Raw genomic sequence first — 26,743 nt, forward strand, 5'->3', positions numbered from 1 at the left:
ATGACGGGAGCAAGGCTGAGCAGGTTCTTCGGAGTGGAGGACAGATGCGGGAGGTGCTTGGGAAGTCCGGCGAACCACACACACATGTTTTGGTCGTGTCCGGCACTGGATGAGTACTGGAGGGGAGTGGCAAGAGTGATTTCAAAGGTGGTGAAGGTCCGGGTGAGGCCAGGCTGGGGGTTAGCTATATTTGGGGTAGCGGATGAGCCGGGAGTGCAGGAGGCGAAAGAGGTCGATATTCTGGCCTTTACGTCCCTGGTAGCCCGGCGAAGGATCTTACTCATGTGGAAGGAAGCGAAATCCCCCGGCGTGGAGGCCTGGGCAAACGATATGGCAGGGTTCATAAAACTGGAACGGATGAAGTTTGCGTTGAGAGGATCGGCTCAGGGGTTCTCCAGGCGGTGGCAACCGTTCCTCGACTATCTCGCGGAACGTTAAGGGAAAATAGATCGTCAGCAGCAGCAGCCCAGAGGGGGAGGGGGGCAACCTGTTTTGTTCTGGTTGGGGTGGAGGGGGGGGGGAGCACTATTTTATGTTACTTTGTTAGTTCACTATTTTATTTAAATAATGTTATCTATTCGTTATTGTGTTATTGTTTTTTTTTGGATTGATTTGTAAGGTGGAAAAATTGTGTTTGAAAACTTTAATAAAATATATTTTTTTAAAAATTAAAGTGCATAGTAGAAGGGACATGGGGCATCCCTGTCTCATTTCCCTCTTTAGTTGAAAGTATTCTGAGCTCATTTTGTTAGTTTGTGCACTCGCCCTCGGGTCTGCATTCTATAACTTGATCCAAGCAGTGAATTTAGGCCCAATTCTAAACAATATTCCTTACCTTTACACTTTACATAGAATTTACAGTGCAGAAGGAGGCCATTCAGCCCATCAAGTCTGCACCGGCTCTTGGAAAGAGCACCCGACCCAAGGTCAACACCTCCACCCTATCCCCATAACCCAGTAACCCCACCCAACACTAAGGGCAATTTTGGACACTAAGGGCAATTTATCATGGCCAATCCACCTAACCTGCACATCTTTGGACTGTGGGAGGAAACCCACGCACACACGGGGAGGATGTGCAGACTCCGCACAGACAGTGACCCAAGCCGGAATCGAACCTGGGACCCTGGAGCTGTGAAGCAATTGTGCTATCCACAATGCTACCGTGCTGCCCACTCCCCCCCCCCCCCCCCCCCCCCCCCCCCCCCCCCCCAAACCTACACCTCCTCCTCCCCCGTTATCAGAAGCCCAGCCTCGGCCCTGCCCCTCGCTCTGACTCCCCCGAGTGCTGGTGCTGAGGGGGCGGGGCCTGCACTCATGTCATATTCCCGATTCATTCACATCTCCTCAGCCGACCGAATCCTGTTTTAGGAAGTTTGACCTGCCGCAGCCACTCCCTCCACCACGCTTCCGTTCACTAGCCAGCCCCAGCTTCATAGCACTGTTCATGACCACTTCCATCACTTTACTTATAATCAAGAGTAGATCTGTCCTGTTTTATATACAGGATATACCTGGGCAATTTTCCATACTGCTGTGTGGATGTCAATTTATATCTGTACTGGAACAGCTTAGCTAGGGACAAGGCAAGTTCTGGAACACAAGTCTTCAGCACTACTGCTGTAATATTGTTAGGACCCATTGCCTTTGCAGTATTCAATTCAATCTTGTGGAGTGAATCGAATAGGCTGAAAACAGGCATCTGTGATGTTGGGGACCTCCAAAGTGACCAAGGTGGATCATCCATTCGGCATTTCTGGCTGAAGATTGTAGCAAATGCTACAGCTTTATCCTTTACACTTATGTGCTGGGCTCCCCTAACATTTGAGGATGGGTATATTTGTGGAGCCTAGTGTCTCCTCTAGTGTCCAACACCATTCACAACTGTATATGGCAGGGCTGCAAAGCTTAGATCTGATCTGTTGGATGTGGAATCACTTAGCTCTGCCTATCATTTGCTGTTTATGATGTCTGGTTCGCAAGTAGTCCTGTGTAGTAGCTTTACCAAGTTGGCATCTCATTTTTGGGTATGCCTGCTGTTGCTCCTGGCATGCCCTCTTGAACTCTTCATTGACCCAGGGTTGATTCTCTGGCTTGGTGGCAATGGCAGAGTGGAGTATATGCCGGGCCATGAGTTTAGAGATGTGGTTGAGTACAATTCTGCTGCTGCTGATGGCCCACAGTGCCTCATGGATGCCCAGTCTTAAGTTGCCAGAGCTGTTCGAAATGTAGCACGGTGGTTGTGCCACAGAACACAATGGAGGGTAGTATTCTCAATGTGAAGATGTGACTTTGTCTCCACTAGGACTCATGGGAGCCAGGGCCAGGGATGTCTCGGATCGTGTCTTCAGGATCCTTAAGGGGGAGGTGGAGCAGCCAGAAGTTGTGGTGCACATTGGTACCAACGACGTAGGTAGGAAAAGAGGTGTGGATGTAATAAATGAGTTTAGGGAGTTAGGCTGGAAGTTAAAAGCCATTACAGACAGAGTTGTCATCTCTGGTTTGTTGCCAGTGCCACGTGATAGCGAGGCTAGGAATAGGGAGTGAGTGCAGTTGAACACGTGGCTGCAGGAATGGTGTAGGAGGGAGGGCTTCAGGTATTTGGATAATTGGAGCGCATTTTGGGGAAGGTGGGACCTGTACAAGCAGGGCGGGTTGCATCTGAACCAGAGGGGCACCAATATCCTGGGAGGGGGGTTTTCTAGTACTCTTCGGGAGGGTTTAACTAATTTGGCAGGGGAATGGGAACCGGATTTGTAGTCCAGCAACTAAGGTAGCCGATGTTCAGGACGCCAAAGCATGTAGTGGGGCAGTGGGGAAGGTAATACTGACAAAGGAGAGTACTTGCAGGCACGAAGATGGATTGAAGTGTGTATACTTCAACGCAAGAAGCATCAGGAATAAGGTGGGTGAACTTAAGGCATGGATCGGTACTTGGGACTACGATGTGGTGGCCATCACGGAAACTTGGATAGAAGAGGGGCTGAAATGGTTGTTGGAGGTTCCTGGTTATAGATGTTTCAATAAGATTAGGGGGGGTGGTAAAAGAGGTGGGGGGGGTGGTTGCATTGTTAATTAGAGATAGTATAACAGCTGCAGAAAGGCAGTTCGAGGAGGATCAGCCTAGTGAGGTAGTATGGGTTGAAGTCAGAAATAGGAAAGGAGAAGTCACCTTGTTGGGAGTTTTCTGTAGGCCCCCCAATAACAGCAGAGACGTGGAGGAACAGATTGGGAAACAGAATTTGGAAAGGTGCAGAAGTCACAGGGTAGTAGTCATGCGTGACTTCAACTTCCCAAATATTGAGTGGAAACTCTTTAGATCAAATAGTTTGGATGAGGTGGTGTTTGTGCAGTGTGTCCAGAAAGCTTTTCTAACACAGTATGTAGATTGTCCGACCAGAGGGGAGGCCATATTGGATTTGGTACTCGGTAATGAGCCAGGGCAAGTGATAGATTTGTTAGTGGGGGAGCTTTTTGGAGATAGTGACCACAATTCCGTGACTTTCATTTTAGTAATGGATAGGGATAGGTGCGTGCAACAGGGCAAGGTTTACAATTGGGGGAAGGGTAAATACGATGCTGTCAGACAAGAACTGAAGTGCATAAGTTGAAAACATAGGCTGTCAGGGAAGTACACAATTCAAGGGTACTGAGGGATAGGATTTCTGAGCATCTGGAAAGACACTGCTTGATTAGGGATAGTCAGCACGGGTTTGTGAGGGGTAGGTCTTGCCTCACAAGTCTTATTGAATTCTTTGAGGAGGTGACCAAGCACGTGGATGAAGGTAAAGCAGTGATGTAGTGTACATGGATTTTAGTAAGGCATTTGATAAGGTTCCCCATGGTAGGCTTATGCAGAAAGTAAGGAGGCATGGGATAGTGGGGAATTTGGCCAGTTGGATAACGAACTGGCTAACCGATAGAAGTCAAAGAGTGGTGGTGGATGGCAAATATTCAGCCTGGAGCCCAGTTACCAATGGCGTACCGCAGGGATCAGTTCTGGGTCCTCTGCTCTTTGTGATTTTCATTAATGACTTGGATGAGGGAGTTGAAGGGCGAGTCAGTAGATTTGGAGACGGTATGAAGATTGGTGGCGTTGTGGATAGTGAGGAGGGCTGTTGTCGGCTGCAAAGAGACATAGATAGGATACAGAGCTGGGCTGAGAAGTGGCAGATGGAGTTTAACCCTGAAAAGTGTGAGGTTGTCCATTTTGGAAGGACAAATATGAATGCCGAATACAGGGTTAACGGTAGGGTTCTTGGCACTGTGGAGGAGCAGAGAGATCTTGGGGTCTATGTTCATGCATCTTTGAAAGTTGCCACTCAAGTGGATAGAGCTGTGAAGAAGGCCTATAGTGTGCTAGCGTTCATTAATAGAGGGATTGAATTTAAGAGCCGTGAGGTGATGATGCAGCTGTACAAAACTTTGGTAAGGCCACATTTGGAGTACTGTGTACAGTTCTGGTCGCCTCATTTTAGGAAGGATGTGGAAGCTCTGGAAAAGGTGCAAAGGAGATTTACCAGGATGTTGCCTGGAATGGAGAGTAGGTCTTACGAGGAAAGGTTGAGGGTGCTAGGCCTTTTCTCATTAGAACGGAGAAGGATGAGGGGCGACTTGATAGAGGTTTATAAGATGATCAGGGGAATAGATGGAGTAGACAGTCAGAGACTTTTTCCCCGGGTGGAACAAACCATTACAAGGGACATAAATTTAAGGTGAATGGTGGAAGATATAGGAGGGATATCAGAGGTAGGTTCTTTACCCAGAGAGTAGTGGGGGCATGTAATGCACTGCCTGTGGAAGTAGTTGAGTCTGAAACATTAAGGACCTTCAAGCGGCTATTGGATAGGTACATGGATTACGGTAGAATGCTGGGGTGTAGATTGATTTGTTCTTAATCTGGGACAAAAGTTCGGCACAACATCGTGCGCCGAAGGGCCTGTTCTGTGCTGTATTTTTCTATGTTCTAGGACTGTGCGGTGGTCATTCCTACCGATATGGTGATGGACAGAATTATCTGCAGCAGGCAGATTGGTGAAGTGAGGTCAAGTATATTCTTCCCTCATGTTGGTTCCCTCACCACCTGGTGCAGACCCAGACTACCTCTGAGCTTTTGGACTCAGCCAGCTTGGTCTGTAGTAGCTATTCTAGATGATGGAGTTTGAAGTGCCCCATCCAAAGTACATTGTACGTTCAACATGGAGGAATACTGATCATTGGGTGGGGGTGGGGGATCGATATATGGTAATCAGCAGATTTTCTTGCATGACTTCACAGGGTCCAGAGTCAATGTTGAGGACGCCTAGGGCAACTCCCTCCCAACAGTATACCACTGTGCCACTACCTCTGTTGGAACGGTGATAGTGGTTGTTAGGCATGATTCTGTGAGTATGACTATGTCAGGTTGTTGCTTGACTAGTTTGTGAGGCAGTTTTCCCAATTTTGGTACTAGCCCCTAGGCGTTAGTAAGGAAGACTTTGCAGGGTTGACAGGACTTAGTTTTCGGTTGTTGTTTTTGGTGCCGAGGTCGATGCCGGGTGAACCGTCCGGTTACTTTCATTTAAGAATTTATCACATTGCTATGGGCCTTGAGTCACATGTAGGCCAGACCAGGGAAGGACGGCATATTTCCTTCCCTGACAATACAAATTTGGAAGTATTGTGATCCGTGAGGGAATATTGTACAGTTAATAAATTATACAGCATCCTGGGCTTTTAAATGGGGATATAGAGTACAAAAGGAAGGAAGCTATGTTGAACCTGTACAGAACACTGGCTTGGCCTCAAGTGAAGTATTGCACTCAGTTCCCAGGCAATACAATTTGGGAAGGATGTGAAGGAGGTGAAGGGATTAGACAGATTGCAGAAAAGGCTTCAGTTACATAATAAATTGGAGAAGTTGGGACTGTACTTCTTGGAGAAGAGAAGACTGAGAGGAGATCTGATAGTGGTATTCAAAATCACGGGGGGGTCTGAACAGAGTTGATTAGGAAAACTGTTCCCATTGGTGGAAGGATTGAGAACAAGGGACCACAGAATTAATTAATTAGCAAATGAAGCAACATAAGAAAAAACCTTTTCACAAGCTAGTGGTTAGAATCTGCAATGCACTGCCTGGCAGGTTCAATCGAGGCACTCGAGAGGAAATTGGATTATCTGAAATAACAGAATGTGAGCGGCTATGGGGAGAAGACGGGGGAGTGGCACTTGGTGAACTGCTCCTTTGTAGAGCCAACACAGGCAAGATGGGCCAAATGCCCTCCTTCCGTGCTCTAACCATTCTGTGAATAACCACGTGTTGAGGGATAAATATTGTTCAGGGCACTGGGGGAACTTCCTGTCTTCTTTAATAGTGTCACGGGATCTCAGGTCCACCTGAACAGTCGGGGTCTTGTTTTAACAACTCAATGAAAGACGGTGAAGAACTTCCTTTGTATCATACCAGTACCAGTCTAAAGTGTTTGCTCAAATTCAAATACATTACCTTCTGACTCAGAATTTGAAAAGCTAACTCATCCTGTGTTTTGATGAATAAAAAGTGATGGCTTTCTCTCAAAGGCAGAAAGCTAGAGCCACCTTTCTAAGGGTCTGCAGTACCTGTTTCCGGAACCAGAGTTGTTTAAGTCGGCGTGCCTAAAGTTGGCATCACTCCTTTAGTATAAAAATGGATTCCATGTGGAGTTACAGAAATCTTTTCCCATTTTTGTTTCAAACGGGAATAATTTAAATGAACAAACCAAAAAGAATGAAATTAGGCAGATTGTTAGCAGTTTTCTATCACCATCAAGTCTTGCCTGATATTTCTGCTCCTTTAATAATTAATTTTTCCACTCTATGTTTAGAAAGCTGATCTTGACCTTGTTTTTGATAACAGTTTTGCACGTGGATTACATTCTTAATAATTGTATAGATATATTGAAAGTCTGTGTGTGGAAAATCAACCACAGTGGGAAAATTCATGATACTGCACAATATATTTCATTTAAAGAAATCTTCTATAGTGGGTAGCCTTGACATTCAACAGTTTAAGATTATTATAACAACTGGAAAGTACAGTCTAAATACACCTTTAAAAACCTTGTATCCTATTGACAATAAATGGCCCGAGGCAGAAGTAAAACAAACCTGCCCTGTTTATATATAGCAATGAACTATTCTTTCTGCTCAGAAGGTGATGAGGGTGTTTGTGCATGAATATGGTATAGAACAATAGGGAGAAAGCTCAAAGACTTTTAATTTGCTTTGATGTCAAAAGATGAAATATGTTGCAAAGCAGTTATCTGATACATTGAGTGAAAAATTACAAAAGACATGGTAACTAAAAAGTATCCACTAATCCGTGAAAGATCAGTATACAGCAAAGCTTGGAGATCTACTTCAGTTCAAGCTCTCACTTTATTCTATTTATCATTTAGATTGACACAGCAATTTAAACAGACAGGCAGTTCAATAACTCTAAATGCTGCTGATGACATCAGTCAGCACAAATATGTTTTATAATGGGGGGCAATTAACAACAGTATTTGATCTCAAGTAGCATAATTAAAGTTCACATTATTTTTTTTTACCTTACCACTCTGCTTCGTTGTCTTCCTACATCATAGAACTGCAGCTGAGTGGATAGGGAACCTAGGAACATTTGTTCCAATTTCTCCCTTTGCACAATTTCAGGGGTCCCTCAACTTTAAGGTGTTGTCTTTAGGGTTCCTCTGATATGAATCTATTTCCAAACCCTTTATGATATTGCATATCTTACACATTTGGACTTTCTAAACAAGATCAATAAATGAAGGTTACGAATTGAGTCACACAGCTGTCTCTCCCTTGAACTTGCATAACTTAGTTAAGTTTTTTGGATCAGTATGTTGCACGCCACATAGCAACAACGATGGGGGCTTGTGAAAGAGGCTAGAAAACGTCTGTTTTCCCTTTCATTTTATGAACCTATCAAAAAGTAGTGAAAGTCACACAGTCAGAGGCCAGTTCATCCCACCCACCTTTCTGGTTGATTGATGCTTCTGGCAGCTTCCATGAGGAGACAAAGAAATGTCAAACTATCAGTACCGTACCAAGACATTGCACTCTTTCAAGTAAGCCTGTTTCCTAAAAATCCAATATAACATTTGTGACAGCTATGACTAAAGGCAACCAACTCCACCAGATTCATATCTTTTTGATGTGAATTGTTTTCTGTTTTAAAGCCTCAGAGATGTCAATCTACAATAGTAGCCACTTGCTATGAAAAGTCAATAGGACACTTTTGAAGTGACAATTAATAAAATAGCTATAAGTTATGGCCTGCAACCACATGCAAGGAACAAAGTTATAATAATTAAAGGCAAACACTTTTTCCCCCTGCGATAGACCTAATTTGTAATTCAATGCCCTTGTAATGATCGAATAAAAAGGTTGTGTGAACTTAGAAATGTTTTTTGTAGCTTGTTAAATTACAGCTGTGGTCACTGTATGAAGCTCAGTTTCCTTTGATGTTTTGGAGGACAGGCACATGCAGTGGCTGAGATTTTCTTCTAAGAAGCACTTACTCTACAGGTATGATGACGTGATTTATTACTAATCAAGTGTACACAACATGCAGATGTTATGCTCTGCTTGCACAACATGTCAGCACTTGCTCTGCTTCTGTTGCACTTTATATAACTCCAACAAGGGCAGAAACAACCTGTTCCAAAATACGGGCATTTCCAGCAAATCCCGGAATGTGAGCCAACTACTTTATTGCAAGTGTTTGAATAAACATTTACAAATTTCCACTGATTACACCATGTCCTGTGCTTTTTTTCATAGAATATAGTTAGACTTTGAAGGTGTCTTGACCAAGCCAAAATATCAGGGAACATTGACAACACTAATCTTTAGCTTTGCAAATCTTTATTAATGCATTATGTTAGTCAACTGTTCAGTGCTGAATATTAAACTTAATCTTCCACAACATGGTTAATTACATTACAGGCACAGGTGGATGGAAAACACCCCAAAGGCATTATTTTGAAGAAGAGGAGGGGAGTTCTCCCTGTTGTCTTGGCCAATATTTATCCCACAATCAACATCACCAGTACAGATTATCTGGTCATTATCACATTTCTATTTCTGAGAGTTTGCTCAAATGCGCATGCACAAAAATACTAGCCTGGTACCTTGGCAGTGCCAACCTGGCACCCCAGCAGTATCCCTGCCAGCTGGCAGTGCCTCTCCCAGGTACCTTGGCAGTGCCAGACAGGCACCCAGGTGGCACTGCCAGGGTGCCTGCCTGGCACTGCCAGGGTACCCAGGTGGCACCAGCAGTGCCAGGGCACCACCCTGCCCAAAAGGCATGCAGCTGGGGGCCTCCGATCCCCTTAGAGATCCCCACATGTGCCATTCCATCTGGTCCCTGTTTGTGGGGACCGATACCAAACGGCGCTCGCCCAAGGTCCCCAAGGCGAAGGGATTGAATCCCAAAGCCTCAGGTACCTTGGGGATCTGCACATTAGAGTAAGGCTTACTGCCTCGCTCTAATGTGCAGATTTGCTAAAAAGTGATCCCACGCATTGTGGCCGGGATTCCCCTTGCAACGTCTCGCAAGATTGCGATGAATCCAGCGAGGCACTGCAAGCCGGGTAGATCCCAGCGAACTGCTTTTCCGGCGCAACGTGGATGGAAGATCGCGCCCCATGTATTACAAATGTGATTGAATTTTTCAAAGACGGTGACTAGATGTGTAGATGAGGATAGTGCAGTTGATGGACATCAGTAAGGCTTTTGACAAGGTCTCGCATGGGAGACTGGTCAAAAAGGCAAGAGCCCAAGGGATCCAGGGAAATTGGCAAATTGCTTACTGGCAGGTGGCAGAGGGTGATGGTCGAAGGTTGTTTTTGTGACTGGAAGCCTGTGTCCAGTGGTGTTTCATCGGGGTCAATTCTGGGTCCCATGCTGTCTGTAGTATACATTAACGATCTGGACGTGAATATAGGTATGACCAGTAAGTTTGCAGATGACACAAAAATTGGACCCAACATGGTAAATAGCGAGGAGAAAATCCTTAGACTACAGAATGATATAGATGGACTGATAATATGGGCAGAGCAGTGGTAAATGGAATTTAACCCGGAAAGGTGTGAGGTAATGCATTTTGGGAGGACTAACAAGGCAAGGGAATATATAATGAGTGGTAGGACCCTTGGAAGTACAGAGATTCAGAGGGGCCTTGGTGTGCATGTCTATAGATCTCTGAAGATAACAGAACAAGTAGATCAGGTGGTTAAGAGGGTATATGGGATACTTGCCTTTATTAACCGAGGCATAGAGTATAAGAGCAGGGAGGTTATGATGGAACTGTATAAAATGCTGGTTAGGCCACAGTTGGAATACTTTGTGCATTTCTGGTCACCAAACTATAGGAAGGAAGTCATTGCTTTTGAGAGGGTGCAGAGGAGATTCACCGGGATGTTGCCTGGGCTGGAGCTTTTCAGCTATCAAGAGAGACTGGATAGGCTGGGGTTGTTTTCCTTGGAGCAAGGAAGGCTGAGGGGGTGACCTGATTGAGGTTCATCAAATTATGAGAGGCATAGGGAGTGTGGATACGAAGGTACTTTTCTCCTTAGTGGAGGGGTCAATAACCAAGGGGCATAGATTTAAGGTATTGGGTAGGCCTGGAGGAGAAGAGAGGAAAAATCTTTTCACCCAGAGGGTGGTGGGAATCTGGAACTCACTGACTGCCTGAAAGGGTGGTCGAGACGAGATCCCTCACAACATTGAGTTCAATAACTCAGTCCTACCTGTGCGATTCTGAGCTCTGGGGATCCAGGTTCGAATCCCGCCGTGGCAGATGGTGAAATTTGAATTCAATAAAAATCTATAATTAGAAGTCGAATGATAGCCATGATATCATTGTTGATTGTCATTAAACCCATCTGGTTCACTAATGTCCTTTAGGGAAGGAGATTTGTCATCCTTACCTAGTCTGGCCTACATGTGACACCAGATCCACAGCAATGTGGGTGACTCTTAAACACCTTCAGGGATGGCCAATACATTCTGGTCAAGCCAACGACACCCACATTCCATGAACAAATAAAAAAAATTAAACATGTCTCTGTGTGGATATAGATACTGTGTTTCCACCCTGTCACTGATTTCATTTTGAAAATGTGATCACCCAACCTTTGGCTGGATTCTCCGCCTCGTCGCGCCACATTTCTATTTCACCCCGCCAGCGGGATCACGCCGGCCGGTCAATGGGGTTTCCCATTGTGGGGCAGCTCCACGCCGTCGGGGAACCCCCAAGCTGCCGGCAAAACGGGGCATCCCGCCGGCGGAGAATCCAGCCTCCTGTGTTCCTTCGTATATCTACTGTTCGTCCAATGTCAGTTGCTGTTCCTTCAGCACTTAACCTCACTCTCTGGAATTCTCTCCCAGCAGCTCTATTCCAGCACTGTCCATCATGCCTTGAAAAATCTCAAGACCACTACCCTGATATCTCTTTATATAGAATGAGTACTATACAATCGTAAGTGGTATAAAGCACACACACGCATACATAAACTGCTTTGTCATCTTGCCCATTTAAACTGGTTAACAACTCCAGGCTTTTTCAGTGCCATTCCATAAACAGTGACCTGGTTGTCAAACCATGTTTGGATTGCATCAATGCCAGTTCATAAACTCTGCCAATCTTTCAAAACAGTCGCAAGTCATTACATTGGTCGACTAAAATCATAAATTTAACCAGGTCAGGTGTGGTCATCTAATTATGTGTAAACATGTTGGAAATTCTAAATAGTCATGTGGCACACACTCTGAAACTAGTCTGAAAGCATGAAACACGTCATAATTAACACCCCGAGACCAAAGTCAATAAGGTAGAAATAATTTTTAGTCTCATTCAAAACATGGCAGTTAAAAATAATGGGCGGGATTCACCATTCCCCACTACCGGTATCATAATCGGCGATCGGGCGGAAAATACCTTCCGACGCCGAAATCGTGGGCGGCGCCAGTTTGATGCTGGTTTTCTATCCTCCGCCCCTCCAAAATGGTGTCAGCGCGTTGCGTGCCGCACGCCGTTGAAGCGTCACCTGAAGGCCCTCCACCAATGCTCCGCCCCCGATGGCCCGGGTTCCTGACTGCGGTGTGGGAATTGTGGGGCGGAATTCTCTGGAAACGGCGCGATGTCCGCCGACTGGCGCCCAAAACGGCGCAAATCAGACGGGCATCGCGCCGCCCCAAAGGTGCGGAATGCTCCGCATCTTTGGGGGCTGAGCCCCAACATTGAGGGGCTAGGCCGGCGCCGGAGGAATTTCCGCCCCGCTAGTTGGCTAGAATCGAGCAGGGGAGCCCGCCAACCGGCGCGATTCCCGCCCCCGCCGAATCTCCGGCTTTGGCAACCGGCGGGGGCGGGATTCACGCCAGCCCCCGGCAATTCTCCGACCCGGCGGGGGGTCGGAGAATTTCGCCCGTGGTCTCAGTGGTTGGGAACCCGACGTGACGGCTTCGGGCTGTGTCCAACACCGCCACAGTCGGCCGGAGCTGTGCTGCTGGCCGGGGGGGTGGCATCTGCGAGGGCTGAGGAGAGGCCGGGGGGGCGGCCAAGGGGGTACTATTTGGCAGGTTGGGTTCGCGCACGGCCGGCGCCATGTTTTACGGTGCGGCCACTGCAGGTTGTCGCCATGCGCATGTGCGGCTTCGGACCCAGCAATTTTCCAGCTGTTTATATCGTGGGAGCCGGGTGTTTTACTCGCCGCGGCTGCTAGCCCCTCAACGGTCGCAGGATCGGTGAGGGTTCGGCGCCGATTTTGCCGTCGTAAAATGCCACAGTTGGCACTTCGCCTCAAAAACGGTAAATCCAGCCCAATGTCTGCATGGATTTATTGCACATGTCCGTCTCGGGAGGAGGAAATGGTGTAGTGGTATTCTCACTGGAGTGGTGATCCAGAGACCCAGCCATGACAGGCGGTGGAAATTGAATCCAATAAATATCTGGAATTAAATGTTTAATAATGACCATAAAAACATTGACGCTTGTTATAAAACCCCCCAGCTGTTTCACTAATGTGCTTTAAGAAGGGTAGCAAGGATAATCCCGGGAACTACAGGCCGGTGAGCCTTACTTCAGTGGTAGGGAAATTCCTGGAGAGAATTCTTCGAGACAGGATCTACTCCCATTTGGAAGCAAATGGACGTATTAGTGAGAGGCAGCACGGTTTTGTGAAGGGAAGGTCGTGTCTCACTAACTTGATAGAGTTTTTCGAGGAGGTCACTAAGATGATTGATGCAGGTAGGGCAGTGGATGTTGTCTATATGGACTTCAGTAAGGCCTTTGACAAGGTCCCTCATGGTAGACTAGTACAAAAGGTGAAGTCACACGGGATCAGGGGTGAGCTGGCAAGGTGGATACAGAACTGGCTAGGCCATAGAAGGCAGAGAGTAGCAATGGAAGGATGCTTTTCTCATTGGAGGGCTGTGACCAGTGGTGTTCCACAGGGATCAGTGCTGGGACCTTTGCTCTTTGTAGTATATATAAATGATTTGGAGGAAAATGTAACTGGTCTGATTATTAAGTTTGCAGGCGACACAAAGGTTGGTGGAATTGCGGATAGCGATGAGGACTGTCGGAGGATACAGCAGGATTTAGATTGTTTGGAGACTTGGGCGGAGAGATGGCAGATGGAGTTTAATCCGGACAAATGTGAGGTAATGCATTTTGGAAGGTCTAATGCAGGTAGGGAATAATCAGTGAATGGTAGAACCCTCAAGAGTATTGAAAGTCAAAGAGATCTAGGAGTACAGGTCCACAGGTCATTGAAAGGGGCAACACAGGTGGAGAAGGTAGTCAAGAAGGCATACGGCATGCTTGCCTTCATTGGCCGGGGCATTGAGTATAAGAATTGGCAAGTCATGTTGCAGCTGTATAGAACCTTAGTTAGGCCACACTTGGAGTATAGTGTTCAATTCTGGTCGCCACACTACCAGAAGGATGTGGAGACTTTAGAGAGGGTGCAGAAGAGATTTACCAGAATGTTGCCTGGTATGGACGGCATTAGCTATGAGGAGCGGTTGAATAAACTCGGTTTGTTCTCACTGGAACGAAGGAGGTTGAGGGGAGACCTGATAGAGGTATACAAAATTATGAGGGGCATAGACAGAGTGGATAGTCAGAGGCTTTTCCCCAGGGTAGAGGGGTCAATTACTAGAGGGCATAGGTTTAAGGTGAGAGGGGCAAGGTTTAGAGTAGATGTACGAGGCAAGTTTTTTACGCAGAGGGTAGTGGGTGCCTGGAACTCGCTACCGGAGGAGGTGGTGGAAGCAGGGATGATAGTGACATTTAAGGGGCATCTTGACAAATACATGAATAGGATGGGAATAGAAGGATACGGACCCAGGAAGTGTAGAAGATTGTAGTTTAATCGGGCAGCATGGTCGGCACGGGCTTGGAGGGCCGAAGGGCCTGTTCCTGTGCTGTACATTTCTTTGTTCTTTGTTCTTTGTTTTAGGGAAGGAAATCTGCCATCTTTACCTGGTCGGGCCAGGACTACATGTGGCTCCAGATGTGGCAATATGGTTGACTCTTAAATGCCTTCTGAAATGGCTTAGCAAGCCACTCAGTATCAAACCGCTGCAAAGTTAATAAAAAGGAAAGAAACCAGATGGTCCACCCGGCATCGATCTCGGCACTGAAATCGACAATGACAAACCCAGTCCTGTCGACCCTGCAAAGTCCTCCTTACCAACATCTGGGGGCTTATGCCAAAATTGGGAGAGTTGTCTCACAGACTAGTCAAGCCTCACACAGTCATACTGACAAAATGATATTTTACAGTTAATATCTCAGACACCACTGTCACCATCCCTGGGTATGTCCTGGCCCACGGGCAGGGCAGATCCAGCACAGATGGTGGCACAGTGGTATACAGTTGGGAGGGAGTTACCCTGACCCTATGATGTCTTATGGCTTCAGGTCAAACATGGGCAAGGAAACCTCCTGTTGATTACCGTGCTGTCTAGCGTCAGGTAATGAATCAGTACTCCTCCATGTTGAATACCACTTGAATGTACACTGGGTAGGGGACTTCAAGGTCCATCACCAAGAGTGGCTCAGTAGCACCACACTGTCTGAACTGGCCTGTCCTAAAGGACAAGGCTGCTAGACTGGGACAGCAGCAGGTGATGAGAGAACCAACAAGATGGAAAAACATACTTGGCCTCATCCTCACCAACCTGCCTGTTGCAGGTGCATCTGTCCATGACATTATCAATAGCAGTGACCACCACACAGTCCTTGTGGAGACAAAGTCCCATCTTCACATTGAGGATACCCTCCATCATGTTGCGTGGCACTATCATCGTGCTAAATAGGATAGATTCAGTGCAGACCTAGCAACTCAAGACTGGGTATCCATGAGGTTCTGTGGGCATCAGCAGCAGCAGAATTGTACTCAATCGCAATCTGTAAACTCATGGCCAGCATTTTAACCACTCTACAATTACCAGGAAAACTGAAAAATGAGGTGTTAACCTGCTGTTATGGACAACTGGTCAGCTCTCAACAGTGGCTAAGAGACTGGACCAGAGACATAACATTTTTAAAGTTTTAAGATAGTGCGGGAAGATCGATTGTTCCAGGAGTAATTAAAAAAGAAATAGGGCTTGAAGAAGGAAAAAAACACTATTTACACTTTTAAACTTCAACTCTAACACTAACAGATTACATGTAGTCTAGTTCCCATTGAATAGCACTTTAACAGAACGTGCAGATCTCATGCCACTTACACAGGAAAACAATGGCAATACTTGAATTTACAAACCAATTTTTCCTCTGTTAGAGACATTCGTTCAGAATATTTTCCAAAGTCTGACTCGGTGGCAACTTTCATGACCTCTCTTGTTCATTTCCAAAGCTTTCTCCTCTACCTGTTCAAAACAGGATTATTTTTCTCTCTCTCCAAGATCAAACAAAGGTTCTCTGGGGTTTCCAGACTTGTACCCATCATCGTTATCTTGGACGTTGATGGCCGACTCCAGCTTAAACCAAGGAACAGAGCCATGCTAGTGATATGTAACTAACCTCCTATTGATGGACAAAGAGGCTATCAGACTCTGTAATGGACTAATGGCTGGTCAGACAGGAGTGTCCCAAAGGACAATGGATCTGGCGTATCCTTTGTACTCCCACTAACGAGTTTAAGTCTGACTGGGACAATGTACCTTGGCTAGGTGTGGGCATATCCCTCTGACTCCGTACTAGCAGTTTTTTTCCCCTCAGTCTGTTTAACCCCTAAATTGCCTGCTATATCTTGGATCGCATTTCTGGACCCAAGTTCCTAATAGCTCCCACAGGTTGCACTGGTGAAACGACAACCAACACAGGACTATTTGCATGCCAAATAACATAAGCAGCAAGTGATAGACAGAGCTAAGCGATCCAACGATCAACGGATAAGATCTAAGCTCTGCAGTCCTGCCACATCCAGTTGTGAATGCTGGTGGACAATGAAACAAGTCACTGAAGGAGGAGGCTCCACAAATATCCCCATTCTCAATGATGGGGGAACCCAGCACATCTGTGCAAAGGACAAGGCTGAAGCATTCATAATAATCTTCAGCCCGAAATGCCGAATGGATGATCCATCCCAGATCTCCTCCCGAGATCCCCAGCATAACAGATGCCAGTCTTCTGCCAATCACCCCACGTAATATCAAGGAAAGGCTGAAGGCACTGGACTCTGCAAAAGCGATGGGCCCTGACAATACACTCTCTGCTCTTCCACAAGTGTTTGCACTACTGCGGGAAGTGAATCCTTAAATTCCTCCAAAATAATTATTTCCCGAAGCACTTTATACATTTGGTTTATTTTTAGTGTTCTTGTCCACCTATCAAAATTAGCTTGTTTAATTCTTTCAAATTCTATATAGGCCTTACCTGGTCATTTTCTTAGATTTCCAAACTTCTGCCTGTAGCCGTCTGGCACTAGTTCGTACGCACTTAATATGGCTTTCTTTACCACATCATAATTGCCAAATACTTCCTCTGATAATGAGGCAAATACATCACTAGTTCTTTCTACCAACTTTGTTGAGTACTGAAGACTTGTGCTCCAGAACTTGCCGCGCACCACTGGCCAAGCCGTTTCAGTACAGCTACAACACTGGCATCTACCTGGCAATGTGAAAAATTGCCCAGGCATGTCCTGTACACAAAAAGTAGGATAAATCCAACACAGCCAATTACTGCCTTATTAGTTCACTCTCAATCATCAATCAAGTGATGGAAGGAGTCATCAACAGCGCTATCTAGCGGCACTTACTTAGCAATAACCTGCTCACTGATGCTCAGTTTGGTTTCTGCCAGGGTCACTCAGTTCCTGACCTCATTACAGCCTTGGTTCAAACATAAAAAAAGAGCTATACTGCAGAGGTGATAGTGATTGCCCTTGATATCAAGGCAGCATTTGATCAAGCATGACATCAGCGAGCCCTAGCACAACTGAAGTCAATAGGAATCAGGGGGAAAACTCTCCACTGGTTGGAGTCATGCTTGGCACAAAGGTAGATGGTTGCAGTTGCTTGAGGTCAGTCATCTCAGTCCTGGGCCATCACTGCAGGAGCTCCTCAGGGTAGTGTCCTAGGCCCAACCATCTTCAGCTGCTTCAACAATGATCTTCCTGCCAATATAAGGTCAGATGTGGGGATGTTCACTGATGACTGCACAATGCTCAGAACAATTCACGACTCCTCAGACACTGAAACGGCCCCGCACAAATGCAGCAAGACCTGGACAATATCCAGGCTTGCACAATATCCAGACCTGGGCTGACAAGTGGCAAGCAACATTCGCGCCACACAAATGCCAGGCAATGACCATCTCCAATCAGAGAGAAGTAAACCATTGCCCCTTGAAAGACATTCAATGGCATTACCATGACTGAATCCCCCACTATCAACATACTGGGGCTTACCATTGACGAGAAACTGAACTTAGTAGCCATATAAAAACTGTGGCTACAAGAGCAGGTCAGAGGCTAGGAATCCTGCGGCGAGTAATTCACCTCCTGACACTCCAAAGCCTGTCCACCATCTACAAGGAACAAATCAGGAGAGTGATGGAATACTCTCCACTTACCTGGATGAGTGTAGTTCCAACAACACTCAAGATGCTCAATACCATCAGGGACAAAACAGCCCGCTTGATTGGTACTCCTTCCAGTGGGGGTTACTGGGTTACGGTGGAGGCATGAGCTTAAGTAGGGTGCTCTTTCTAAGAGCCGGTGTGGACTCGATGGGCCGAATGACCTCCTGCTGACTGCAAATTCTGTGATTCTGTGAAGTCACTCACTATTCTGACTTAGAATCATAGAAGTACAGAAGGAGGCCATTCGGCCCATTGAGTCTGCACCGGCTCTTGGAACGAGCACCCACCCAAGCCCACCCTCCCCACAACCCAGTAACCCCACCTAATACTAAGGGCAATTTTGGACACTAAGGGCAATTTAGCATGGCCAATCCACCTAACCTGCACATCTCTGGACTGTGGGAGGAAACCGGAGCACCCGGAGGAAACCCACGCACACACGGGGAGAACGTGCAGACTCCGCACAGAGAGTGACCCAAGCCGGGAATCGAACCTGGGAACCTGGAGCTGTGAAGCAATTGTGCTAACCACTATGCTACCGTGCTGCCCTAATTATATGCCCTGACTTGCAAATATATTGCCGCTCCTTCCCTGTCGCGGGGGGTCAGAATCCTGGAACTCCCTCCCTAATAACACAGTGGGTGTACCTACACCACATGGACTGCAGCAGTTCAAGAAGGCAGCTCACCATCACCTTCTGAAGGGCAATTAGGGATGAGCAACAAATGCTGATCTAGCCAGTGATGCCCACATCCAATAAAAATGAATTAAAAAAATACACTAAAATGTCAAACAATGATTTACGATGAATTGCATTATCATTACATCAATATAGAATTCTGCACTTAGTAATTGGATATGGATGCAAATGCTGCATCTATTTGGAGGAAATTAAAATTGTTTATAGTAGTTGAAGCTCTCCAGACGGGTACATTAATGATTTGGGAAATTCACATCATAAAAGACAAAATTAACATTGAAGGAATCATTGAAGGAATCATTGAAGGATCAGGATTCAGCATCATGGGATACACAGGATCGAAGGGGTCGGGCCTGAGACTGGGGCTGGTTTAGCACAGTGGGCTAAACAGCTGACTTGTAATGCAGAACAATGCTAGCAGCGCGGGTTCAATTCCCGTACCGGCCTCCCCGAACCTGCCTCGGAATGTGGCGACTAGGGGCTTTTCACAGTAACTTTGTTGAAGCCTACTCGTGACAATAAGTGATTATTATTATTGAGAGGAGATCAGGCTTCACCAATGGTGACGAATGGAGTGGAGTGGACCAGGAGGGGTAACAAGATTTAAAAATCATAACACCATCCATGAAAAATACTATAAAGCACATGAAAATATCAACTTGTATTGGATAATCCATCTGAATTTCACGTGGTTATTTTCTCAGCAACCTAAGCGAGCAAATATAGGAGAATGTATGAAAAAATAACCTGTCTGTTCAGCATCTGCTGTATCCCAGTAATTATGTTCAGTACTGAAACAAGATAACCACAGTTAATAAAATATATAGAAAAATAATTAATGCTTAATGTGTTGACGATATGGCTCTTGGGTTCTGCCAATACTGGCTGCTGATCTTTGGGAAAGCACATTTTTGTAGTTTGTACATTATAGGAATAACTTTAAAACTATCCGAACAGCCTTTCATACAACCTACGCAAATAGTATCTTTAAGTGCACAATTTCCAGTGAGAATGGATCTGCACAGCTAGTGGGTAAGTTTCTCTCCAGCAACAATGTCACAAAATAACCTTGTATTCATTTTATAGACTTGTAGCTTTAAAATGCAACGTCCATTACTTTACATGTTGGGTAACCGTCAACAATTTTAAGAAAAGAGATAATAGTATTGATAAACTGTTGCTGGAGTTCAAAAAGGTCTCAGCATTTTGTCAGGTTGTCTACAGAAACAGTGCACACTAGTTTGTCTTTGAATAGCCACAGCTATTATATATAAAAGCAGTCAAACAGTTAAGTGTGGCCCAATAGTGAAATCTCTAACAAAGTCTTCATGTACTCGTGATGTTTTTTGTGCCGAAAGCTGGACAGGGCAGGATTAGCTTTGGATCCTCCACAAGGTGCGAAGTCTGGATTGGAGGCCGCCATAGCTGCAGAAGAGGATAAGAAATCAAGATATTCTTGCAGAAGAATCTCCAGAGAATTCAAGAAAGTACTGACTGGCAAAATCCCAGGAAATGTGGAGGATGCTTGCTTGGAGGGTGGGGCAGGGGATTGTGTCTGCTTCTTGCTGCAGCTTGTGGCTGCAAATGCCTGTAGGCTGCTGCTGCTTTTCCTTCTTTTTCTGTAGCCTGACAGAAGGACAATTTTTTCGAAGATATCTGGAACACCGGGCTCAGGGGATCGTACGAGTGCAGAAGGCAATCAGGTTTCAAGCAAGAAGATGCTGCGGGATCTGGTGCATGACAATGATCCAAATAATAATAATCTTTATTGTCACAAGTAGACTTACATTAACACTGCAATGAAGTTACTGTGAAAAGCCCCTCGTCGCCACATTCCGGCGCCTGTATGGGCACATTGAGGGAGAATTCAGAATGTCCAAAATACCTAACAGCACGTCTTTCGGCACTTGTGGGAGGAAACTGGAGCACCTGGACGAAACCCACGCAGACACAGGGAGAACGTGCAGACTCCACACAGACAGTGACCAAAAGAGCAACCTGATGAAGATATTGAAGAAATGCCTTTGCAGATTGCTGATGCTTTTGTTGCTGGTGTGACGATTGCTGCATGTAACTGGCACGTCACCGCAGGTCAAACATGCTGGAAGTCAAGGATGTTCAACTGCACCTTAAGCGCCAGTGGAATATGTGGATGCCAGGATTTGGTTCCTGTGAGATTGGGCTGTGTGGGAGGGTCTGCACAGCTGTGGCTCATGGACAGAGAATGGCACTGATACGTGGAACAATCAACACCTAACGCAGTGAGGAACAGATCACTTCTACAACAAATTTCTGGACATGATAAAACATTCCCAGGCTTATCCTCCATTTCTGTTGAGGAATCTGTAAGAGGTGATACCACGTGTTTTTTTGTGAAAATGGGCTGCTATAGCTTTATATTGGTACCGATATGGAACAGTGACATTTCCTTGTTGATTCGAGCTCAGTGTGATATGTGGAATATTACAGAGTTGATTTTCAAATCTTTGTTACTGTTGACCGTTTTTGTCAGCAGAAAAAAAAAATTACTCAAGTGGCTTCTCGTGGGTACACGTGCCGTGTCTCAGACACTGATTATTGCATCTCATTGAAATCAAACTCTGAAGCCTGAACACTTTCCTGAACTCTAGACGCGCCCTCACCACAGAGACAGCAGCCAACAATCAAACACTCAAGAGCTGGCCTTCAGCACTGGGGATATCCTCTCGACCTGAGGTAAGTGTGTGGATCAGGGGAGGGCACCTGAGTATTGACTCCCTAATGTTCGCGGCAGGGGTTTGGGGTCTAGGGGCTCCTGCTGTGGCTGGGGATGAGTGTGCAGAGCGAGGTTTTACAGCACAACCAGCTTGCTGGTTGGCGCTCTGAGAGAAGGCAGGACATGTAAGGATGGAGGAGGCTTGGAGGATTTGAGGGTCCTGGGTTGGAAGCCCAAACTGATTGTCGGTCTAGCTCCTTCTTTAATTTCTTACAGAGCCCAAAATGGATGGTGGTGTTTATTCCGCCGAGCATAAACTAGGGATGCTGATGGTAGCCTAGGTGATCAAACGCCGGAGAAGGCAACAGCATCGATGCAGGCTTGAGGTGGCACCCCATGTGCAGGAGCCGATGCACACCCTGAAGACCCGGCCGCCCATCAGGCCTAGGAGGGGGACGTCAGCAATGGCCCAAAGTGCACATGCTTTGTTGATCTTTCGAGGAGATGACAGACAGCATGTGCCACAGGTGGCTCTGTCTCAACAAAGAGACAGAACAACATCTATTGGAGGAGGAGGAGAACATCCCCTTCCATGCAGGTCACCGCAGCCTTGAACTTCTATGCCACCGGTTCATTCCAGGGCTTGAGCGGGGACTTGTGCAGCATATCACAAGCTACAGTCCACTAACAGGAAGGGGTTCCACTCCCCGAATGTTCAACATATGTCCCTCCCACCATCTCTGCTCCCCCCAACCCCCACGAAATCCTTACTGCCCTGATCCACCTTCCCAGGGTCTGTGTAACATCACCTTAGGGTGATGTCCTGTGTTGGCACTGTCAGTGGGTCAGTATACTAGGCAGGAGAGTGATGATCACTCGCTGTGAGGTAAGATCTGGTGCTCCTCAGATTATGCCAAAGCCTGACTTATTTCTTTCTGCGAACAGCGCACTCACACCCATCCTCTGAATGGGGTCTGCATCGGGGGCGTTCGATCTTGAGCCACTGTGCAGGCCCTCTGTGAAGATTAATGTGACAGAGGCTTTGCACGTATCAGTTGTAACATGTTTTAATTGTGAACAGGTGACATTTACATTCGCCCTAGCTACAGATAGTGACCTCCCACCCCCACCTCTCCAACCCTGGTGCCCAATCAGTGATCCTCATTCATCTTGGAACTTTTGTGGTTTACTGCTACGTCTAGGTGTGTCCCCAGTATGCACATCAGTGGTGGAGGCAGCCTGCTGTGGCCTTTGATGCCGTTGGCGGACCTCCTCTGGAGGACCTGGAGCCAGAGGGCCCTGGCCGACTTACCAGTGTTGCTGGCTTTGCCGTGCCACCCTGTTCTGCCTGCTGCCCTTGAGATGCGCCGGACGGGGCGGTGGGAGGGAAATTCCGAAGGATTGGAGACAGCTGTTGTCTCCTTGGTGGCAGGCCACGGATTGGCTTCCAGCACCTCTTCCTCCTTGGTAGTGCCCGTAGAGCCCTGGGGGTCTCCATAGATGGAGGGGCAGCTGGAGTGAGCTCCAGGGGCCTTGGCGTCATCTGGCTCTGCCAGTCCAGGAGGTTTGCCATTGGCTGCACCATGGTGTCGATCCTCGGTGACTGGGCCATGTTCTGCAATACCTCGGCAATGACCACCTTCGTCTGGGCCATGTCCCTCAGCATCTGGGACATGATGTTGTGGCCGTTAGCCATGGTCGTCACAGGCTGAGCCATGCCTTGCGCAGCTCCACTCAAGGTGCCAACATCGTGCTCCAGGCTTTCCACTGCAGTCACCACCCTAGCAGTGTTGGCCTCGGTGCCACACATTATCAGTATCATCTCCTGCGCCTATAGCCTTTGGGCCTCCTCCAATCGGCTATGCACTCACTCGAATGTCGTCGACATCCCCTTCTAAATTTCACGGCTATGTCCTAGCCTCTGCATCAGCTCTGGGATAATCTTGTACAAAGGCTTGGATCCTCACCTCTGTGATGCAGGCCAACCTCGTTTTCAGTGACTGCTCTCTCCTGGGCCAATCCCGCAATTTCAAGGGCCTGTCCCTCATAGGGGGTGAGGACTTGGATCACTGGTATTCCGTTCCCTCGTCTTGGCAGGTTCCTGCTAATGATGGGCTAGCTTCTCCTGTGGGGACAAAGAGAGGGCTTTGCGAGCCGAACGATTGATGGATTGGGAGGATCTACAGCATTGGCAGGTGTGGGTACCGCAATTGGAGATAAAGTGGTTGTGCTGGTGGGTGCCAGGGGGTGCTGAGGAACAAGCACGAAGATTGGATGTGGGGAGGGTGTGAGGTGTCAGCCAGTGATCTGAGGGGGGAATTAGGAATTTGAGGGGTGGTAGGCGGAACTGGTGCCAGGAGAGAGGTGGTAACGTGCCCTTGCAACTCTGTAGAAGTCATTGGTCTTCTTCCGACATTGGATGCTGGTTCTCCTGGTCATGCTGGCAGCACTGGCACCCACTGCCACTGCCTCCCAGGTGGTATTGGTGGCTCTGCTGCTGGCCCGCCGAGCATCTCGGGGGAACAGGATTTCCTGTCTCTCATTGACAGCATCGAGCAGCCTGGTCAGGTCAGCAATGCCAAAGCAAGGAGCAGCTCTGCGCGCTGCTATGCTTGTGTGTTGACTGGGAGTGAGTGATGAGGAATCACTTAAAAGTAGCACCCCCTTGTTATCAGCGAGATGCTGAGACGCAAGTCTGGCAAATCAGATGGCGAGGCAGCCAGAAATGGCGAGAAGTTTGTGGGGCCCATTTCCAGTACTAAGTGCTGTTAAATATGGGTCGCAATCTCGCCAACACTGCCGTCTTGAAACATCCTGCCAATCGCACCCAAAAGGCCACTTAGAAATGTTTCTGTTAAATTGAGGCCTATGTTTATGTTAAATTGAGGCCTCTCTCTTGTGGAGTACATGGAAATGTTTCCGAATTTTAAAGTCAATCACAATTGATTTTTTAACCAAAGCCCTTGTGTATATTTAAGAATGTACTTTTCACTGTACTAATTTTCTTTCCTTACTAGCCATTGAAATTATTAGTTGCAATCATGCAACATTTATAGTGCTTTCAGAATTTGCTAATTTTCTTTAACATCATTGGCCATGCAGGCATCTTTCAGCATTTTGGTTTGTTAATTTCTATCAAATCCCTCCCTCATGTTTTACAATATCTGATCACTGATTGCTTTGATAAACAACTCATGTTATGTAACATGGCAACTTTTGAGTTAAACGTCACCCACATTTTGTGTCATTTACTGCCACCAGCATATGATATGAGATAAAGCACTTGTGCCAAGTTGAAATTATGCATATCAAAATTTGTAGTGTTCTACTTGAGTGACAAATTAATATAGCTCCTGGAAGAAAACTGCCCAAAGTGCTATAACACACAGAAGGTGGGTTACTGCTTCCAACAGCAAATTGTACATGTGAATCTCAGGGTTGTGCGCATAGATGTACGTACATTTCTTAAGTATAGCTGTTATTTTTAGTATTTTATGGTATCAGATGACATGAAAGGGACAATGCACTGGCAGAGTGAGGCAGAAGGTCTGAAAATTACCTCCCAGCCTGCACTCCTAATAGCTGCAGTGCCTTTGGGAAGAAACTTTCATTTACCGTCAAAATGTCATGCGCTGAGAAGAAAAATGGCTGGGAGAAGCAAGGACTCAAGCTAGGAGTTTCCTCAGCTCTGGCTTGGAGGCAGTGGTGACGTAGGGGTAATGTCACTGAACTAGTAATCCGGAGGCCCTGGTTAATGCTCTTGGGACACGGGTTAAAATCCCATCATGACAGCTGGTAGAATTTAGAATTGCAATTCATACAAATGGAATTAAAAGCTAGTCTAATGGTGACCAAAAAACTGTTGCTGATTGTGGTAAAAACCTATCTGGTTCACCAATATTCTTTAGGGAAGGAAATCTGGCATCGTAACATGTTCTGGTTTACATGTTAGTCCAGACCCATGGCATTGTGATTGACTCTTTCAGGCAGTGAGTTCCAGATTCCAGCCACACCCCCTGTGGTGAAAGATGCTCCTCACATCTCCTCCCAACTTCCTGCCCAATACCTTAAATCTATGGCCCCTGGTTATTGACCCCTCCGCTAAGGGGAAAAGTACCTTCCCATCCACCCTATCTATGCACCTCATAATTTTATGCACCTCAATCAGATCCCCCCTCAGCCTTCTCTGCTCCAGGAAAAACAATTTTTTCCAGTAGTTTCCCTACTACTGAAGTTACTCACTGGCCTGTAATTTCCTGTTTTTTCCCTACTTCCCTTTTTGAATAATGGCACCATATTAGCTGTTCTCCAGTCCTCTGGCACCTCCCTTGTGGCCAGAAAAGATTTGAAATTTTTTGTCAGAGCTGCTGCAATCTCCTCCCTTGCCCCCCACAGCAACTTGGGACACATCTCATCTAGCTCCAGAGATTTATCCACGTTTAGGCCCGTTAAAACTGTTAATGCCTCCTCCCTCTCAATGTTAAGTTGTTCAAGTAAATCACAATGTGGTCCCCTGATTTCTATACCTACATCATCCTTCTCCGTAGTGAACACAGATGCAAAGTACTCATTTAAAATCTCACCTATATCTTCCAGTTCCACATACAAATTGCAACGTTGGTCCTTACTCTTGCCCTGGTCAACCTCCTGCTCTTAATATACTTATAAAACACCTTTGGATTTTCCTTTATTTATTTGCCAGTGCTTTTTCATGTCCCTTCTTCGCTCTCCTAATTTATTTCTTAAATAACCCCCTGCACTTTCTATATTCCTCTAGGGCTTCTGCTATTTTGAACCCTCGGTATCTGCCATAAGCCTCCATTGTTTTCCTTATCCAACCCTGGATATCCCTTGACATCCAGGGTTCTTTGGACTTATTGCTCCCTCCCTTCACGATCATGGGAACATGTTGGCCCTGTACTCTCTCTAGTTCGTTTTTGAATGAATCCCACTGCTCTGATGTAGATTTTCTTACAAGTAGTTGCTCCCAGTTAACTTTGGACAGATCTGTCTTATTTTATTAAAAGGCCCTCCCCCAATTAGGAACCTTAATTTCAGTCCATCTTTATTCCTTTCCTTAACTACCTTAAATTCTACTGAGTTATGGTCACTGCTTCCAAAATGCTTCCCCATTGAAACTTCATTCACTTGCTATGCTTCATTCTCTAAAACTAGATCCCTCCCTTGTGGGACTTTGGCATCAAAAGCTCTCCAGGATGCATTT

At 46.4% G+C, this 26,743-nt stretch overlaps 1 protein-coding gene across 10 annotated transcripts in view; it reads right to left on the bottom strand.

The window, feature by feature from the left end:
* Positions 1–26,743, bottom strand: part of LOC140429586 (guanine nucleotide-binding protein G(I)/G(S)/G(O) subunit gamma-7) — a 336,292-nt gene that overhangs the window by 125,335 nt on the left and 184,214 nt on the right. For 2 of the 10 annotated variants that reach the window (XM_072516802.1, XM_072516798.1), the window contains exon 4: positions 7,998–8,025. The exons of 7 other annotated variants lie outside the window; for them this stretch is intronic. The gene's annotated coding sequence lies outside the window, so the exon portion shown is untranslated. Of the gene's footprint in view, positions 1–7,997; positions 8,026–23,486; positions 23,623–26,743 lie in introns of those variants that run through there. One more of the 10 variants, XM_072516799.1, reaches the window with a different exon arrangement.

This window comes from Scyliorhinus torazame, chromosome 9 (genome assembly GCF_047496885.1).
Source record: "Scyliorhinus torazame isolate Kashiwa2021f chromosome 9, sScyTor2.1, whole genome shotgun sequence".
In the NCBI taxonomy this organism is placed as follows: Eukaryota; Metazoa; Chordata; class Chondrichthyes; order Carcharhiniformes; family Scyliorhinidae; genus Scyliorhinus; species Scyliorhinus torazame.